Raw genomic sequence first — 6,376 nt, 5'->3', positions numbered from 1 at the left:
TAACAAATAGTGGTTGGTCTTCAATAAAATGCAATATTATTAAATACAGAACTGCTTGGAGTTTTTACCTTCAAGACAGACAGTATAACAGCAGTGTGAGAGAAACTGCAGCGAAACGTTCGGTACGCCACACTTTTGTGATGCCACACGTTCGGTACGCCACACTTTTGTGATGCCACATCACATAAACTTTAAATTTAACTTAAGTAAATTACTCTAACTAATTACTTTTTCAAACTGATCCGACGAGAAGGACCAAATGAAGCTGTTCTTGTAAGTGGGCTTACGCATACTTATCCACCGAGCGGCCCTCAGAGAACCGTCTTGCATATTCTTATTTCAAATTCTCTAGTATCAAAGCAAAAATGTGCTCAGAATTTTATCACAAATTTCGTGCGGGTTTGGGCACTCGTATGTCAAGGTATGACTGTACTTGCAGTCAAAGGCCTCAATTTTTTTCCAAAATTTTCATGTAGGATTTTCATCCAGTTTCTTTTCAGTGGAGATTTAACATACAATGATGTTTATGAGCCAGAATATTTAATATGCATATGAAGCAAGTCATCATACGCCAATCACACAGAAATTCTGCATGTGTGATTGGCGATTCTGTAACGACAATCAAGAAATGAGCATTGCTTATGACTGGCTTTCGGATGTAGTAGAAAAGGCCACAGACTGAGGGCAACGCATAATTGGGTTGGTTGATATGTTATCGCCACAGTGTACTTAAAATATATCCACTTGTGATCTTCAGCAAAATCCTACTAATCAGGCGACCAATTTCCAAGATCTAAATTAGTTCGATGCTTTAAAAGAGCATCTAAAGTGAAATGTTAAGTGGGTTATTTATCAGTTGGTCTCTGACACATAGAATCAACATATTTTAGTCAAATCCATCACATACTACTTTGTGAGTTAGTGGATTGGAGTGTTTACTGTAGTGGTCATGCAAATAGTATGTCAAGGTCGGTTGAGGCAACAGACAACTTCGTCTGGCTGCTTCACATGTTGTATTAGGCCGCACTTTTTGTGTGATAGTAGTTCTACTTTTAGCATGATATCGGAAATCTTTCAAGATTGGTTTTTTTTCTTGAAGAATATCTTTTCAACAGGATCGACTTTTCAAATTGTATTGGTCAGTGTCGAGCTAGTTTATGTCTGCGCGATGTCGGTTCAATGCTAAATTTTTATCTAACATCGCATTTATTGAGCTTTATTTGATCAAATTTGAACCAAGGACAGTGGCACAGTGAGACGCAAATTATGTCACACGAGAAATATTAAAATTTATTTCATGAAATATTGCAAACTTGGCAACCAAACATCGACTCTAAAGCCACATGTTACACACGTCGACAGTACATTTACAAAGGCCTGGGTTTGAAAACTCATCGCTGGTTTATGTAGTGACGCACAACCGAATTTTTGATGCACTATCCCCTCGTGAAAGCTTAATGGTTGCTATGCCTCACGCCATTGGTAAAATCATCGGGCTTTATAATACAGATGCTATCACCATGCGCATCTATATATTGGCTAATTCATTCAACTTGGTAGCAAAGCAGATAAGCGTGGTGCCATACTAAATCAGTCATTTCAAATAAACGATGCTTTTTTGATTGGATTTCTTGTTTGAAACTTCCACAGATTGGAAAGTTACATGGTGAATGACCACAATTAAGTAACTATCACTTTTTTACATCGTAAAAATGCATAAAAAAGGCAAAAGTTTGCACTCCGTTATAACTAATTAATATGTCAAAGTTCTAAATTGCAGAGTGTATTAGCGGTGTTTATTTGGCATCTCTTGAGATGATGTCACATCAGCGAAGTGGCTGTGATGGAGTATCCACCTATAGGGTGTTTACATACATGCGGCATAGCGATGTGTCGATCAACCGAGTTTGCCGAGGCGTCTTAGTTGGGAACCCGCAGTGTCAGTGAGTCACTCTTTGAGTTAAAATCACCCATCCATTGATAAACACAATTTTGGACAACATCACACCAAAAGAATTTATGATCATTTCGAATGGAAACTGAATGTACTATAAAATCTTCAAACATTTTATGACTAACAGCAGCTGTGGCCTAGTAGTCTAGAATACCTGACCTGCAAATAGCAGGCTGGGAGCCAATTGTCACAAAAAGCCAATAGTGGGGACAGGAATGATATCCACCCTTAAATTGCTTTTGCAACTGGGAACGTCTCCGGCTGTCGAGGTTCCATTGCCACTAGAATCAGACATGCCCAGGCAAGATCGCAGAGCCATTGTTTGTCCAACAACAGCTCTTAAAAATGCAGACAGCCTCTGCTTGCAGGAAGCTATGAAAACATATACACATTCTTCGGGAATTGCTCACACATTGCTCACAACTGCCTTAAAAATATAAGGTATGAGTACATAAACCTACATGCGTCCTTATAGTGCTTATTGCATGAAAGATCTGACTGAAATTCACATTCGGTCATAATGATATGATACAAGAGGATCAGTCGCAGGTAGCTGGACATGAATTTTTGCCGTGTCAGGATAAGATTAGTTACTAGCCAAACCAAACTGACACTAGACTCGGGGCACTGGTACAGCGGGTTAGTTACCAGCAATACGGATTTAGTTTTCATAAATGAACATACACAGCAACACAGTGGTGTCAACTAGCTGCAAGGCAAGAAAGGAATGTTTGTTGATTATAGCACTGCATGCACACAATATTGATGCTGAGCAAACACGAGTGGTATTAGAAGGCAGAGTCATCTTACTATTATACACATTTTCTCTCGTGTCTAATCCGTATGTCTTGTGCTCATTAGCCAATTAGATTGTGAGTTACAAGAGCAGAGTAAATAACGTACATCCATGAGTAGCTAAAACAAATTGACATCTCTCACTAGCTTTTGACTTGTTGACATTGACAAGTTTACATAGCCTACTGTTGAAGACGGTAGCTCACATTTTACTGCTTTCACTAGTGATGGCGCCAGTCACTGGAAAACTGGGTTAAAACAAAGTTAACACTAGAAAAGGGATTGAGAGTTGTGTGCACATGTGTTTTGAATATTCAAATGTTCCATGAGTAGCATCGCTGATAATACCTGTATACTAAAACAAATTTTCTTAATCATAATCATAAACAAGAACTATAGCCCTAGGGAGCAGTTTGATAAAAGTTACCCATTGGTTTATAACTTTGATCTTCACCAGACTCTCATGCAATGAAAGTAGAAAAAGTAATCCAGCTGAAACTGGATTCGCTATAAAATTGCTAGGGTCTATTATACTTAATAGGCAATATAATATAACAACCATGTGTAATGCATAGAGCTTTAAGATGCTATAGGCCCTATAGCATCTCAAAGCTCTATGCATTACACATGGTTGCTATAAAAACTATTTTTTCATCACAAATAATTGGAGGCCAGTTTTAGAAGCAAGTCTTTCAAGTGTCAAAAAACTAAAGGGTTAAGGGTAAAGGGGTAACATTTAACTTGTTTCCTTCTCCTCACATATAATACAATATTTATATGGTTGACAATATTGAAATGATTGGGCTCACTCACTGTATAGATGCTGTGATTGTTAACTCTTTTGTTACTGCACTAAAATCGCTATTCTGATAAAATTAATTCAAACGGATTTTTGAGTAGTTATGCAGTATCTCGAGAATCAATGCAGATATGTTTTTACTGTAAAATACATCTTATTCAGAACAAAATTCTCTAAAAGAAACGTATAAAATTGTTTAGTGAATCTTATTCTCGCAAAATTTCTGACGCTTCCTTTGCATTGAACGAACACGGTGAATTTCTTATTGCCATGACGATAGCGATCTGGTTTTTCCGTTTTGAAAAATGATTAGAAATGGAATTGCTTAGCAAAAATATTCTCGATTGGTTGCATGTGATTGACAAGGATGTTTTGTTAGAGATAAAATTTGATTGGTCTAGCTAATGTGTAGGCTTCGTAATAAAAAAAAGTGAACCCCTATTCATAAGCCGATACATCGGCTAATGGTCTGTACTTCTATTACCGCGATAGCCGATACATCGGCTTACAGTAGCCAAAGAGTTGAGAAATCTCATAAAAAACTAAAAAATACTCTTTGTTCTTTTCTTTGAGTGCGCTATTACAGGGCGGTACACAAAACATGTGCCTGTCACGCGGGAAGACCTGAGATTATTAAAAACAATTTTCTGATTCAGCGGCTGATCAGGATTATGACCAATACGTTTAAAAGGATCGTTTAGCAATGGTCTGACAAGAAAAATACTTTATGAACATCATATCCATCATACAACAACATCTGCACTGATCAACTACCTTGCAGCATTTTAGAATAATTGCACACATAGTAATTAACCTGCACATGATGATCTCTCACGACACATGAAGGTACAGCCACACGTGACGATTTTTTCGTTGGTTCTGACCAAAATCATGAAATGAGCGAAAAGCACAGAAATATTAGGCCAAAATTCACAGAGTTGTCAAAACTGTGCATTAGCAGTGAAATCAATGACGAAATCAATGACGCTTTTAATTGGTTGAACAAATTATTAGCGATCGCGGTTTTAGCAGCTTTTGCTATTGGTAATATAGTCCATGACACGTATTACGACACACAATAAAAGCATCAGGGCAATTCAACGTAGTACATATGATGCAACTGCTTAAATAGCACTATTGTTGGTTCTCTATCCTCGAGACAGCATGGCCAAAAATCACTTCTTTTTTAATAATAACAATTTATTTTAAGCAGCAAAAGTTCCTTTGTAAAAAGAGTTGCCATCTTTAGCGCAATCAAGTCAGTTGCATCGTATTTACGATGGCAAATCGCATTAGTATTTTTTGCCTGTCGTGCTATGCATGTGTCTTGGAGTAAATAAATTGCGAAAGCTGCTAGAATGGTGCTCACTAATAATTTGTTTAGCCAATTAAAAGCATTTCGTCAAGGATTTCGGTGTGCATGCACAGCTCGGACAATTCGGTGAATTTCAGCCTAATAATTCTGTTTTTCGTTCATTTCGTGATTTCGGTCAGAACCAACGATAAAATCGGCATGTGTGGCCGTACCGTCAGACTGCCAGAGTACTATAGAATGCACAAGCTAATATTCCGTAGATATGTGCTGGTCATACATACCCCACACAAGTAGCGGCCAGACATACTGGTGTAGCAGCGCCTTCATATTATCCACTAAAAGCATAAAAATGTAAATGTTTAGATCTAATGCTTGTCTAAACCTGTAGTCTATTAGGTGACATACCTGTATATACAGCTTATCGATGATGAAACAATGCTTCAAACAAGGATAACATAAGAACTGCTACTGTATAGATTATTTCTTCTAACTTTAAATGTCGCGATCTAAACTAAAAAGGTGACAAGATTTTTTACATATTTTCATGTTAAACAGAAATTTAAATGTGAAAAACTAAGTGAAGAGACATATTGAAGAAAATAATTGCTCAGAGAGGTTCATGTTTAATCCAAATAATCTACTCTGGGCATAAACCGTAAAACTTTTATTTGAACGCCACCTCTAATAAAATGATATTATAAAAGGGTTGAGAAATAAGAGGAAGCAACTGCGAACCCATTCGACGCAAAGACACGCAGTGCTTCAAATTAAAGAAAAATGAAAAAGTCCTTCATGCTAATCCAGTGCCTGATTTATGTTTAAATAACGGTATGGATACGCATCAACACTGTTTACGGTTAGGAAAAAATGCTTTTGCCATATTTATCATTGCGTAATCATGATATAGCATAAATTCATACGCTAAAATATTGCCCAAACACTAGCGCCCATTTTACATCAGCGCTAGCAATTTTTCGTAACTTTGTTCAGCTGGAAATCATATCATTAAAAGAAAGACTCATGTTTTACACTGCCACTGTCATAGATTGTTTTGCATAGGTTCTGGAAAAGGTAGAATTTGCCTGTATTAATATAATATGTAATATTTTCTGAAAGACGAGCTAAAATCCTAGGTGGCCAATCATTTAAAATTATTATTCAAGCTGTTGGCTTTTATTATTCTTGTTTCTTATATGTAGTAGTCTGGATGTGACATGTAGACATGGCAATATATGTCGTAGTCTGGGTGTGACATGTAGACATGGCAATATATGTAGTAGTTTGGGTGTGACATGTAGAAATAACAATAGAATTCATAGAAATTTCTTGCCGATGCGTCTCAATGATTTAGAATAAAAGTAATTTGCAATTAGCAAAAACAATCGGACGCTAATGAACGATACAAGCACCAGAAAAATTTAAACTCACGAGGTTAATTCGATAATAAAATTATTTTTGCAACATGAATGTGGAAGAAATTTCACAATGTAAAACACTACTCAAACAACGACGT

This window comes from Watersipora subatra, chromosome 9 (assembly GCF_963576615.1).
Source record: "Watersipora subatra chromosome 9, tzWatSuba1.1, whole genome shotgun sequence".
NCBI lineage: Eukaryota > Metazoa > Bryozoa > Gymnolaemata > Cheilostomatida > Watersiporidae > Watersipora > Watersipora subatra.
This window is presented reverse-complemented; position numbering follows the sequence as displayed.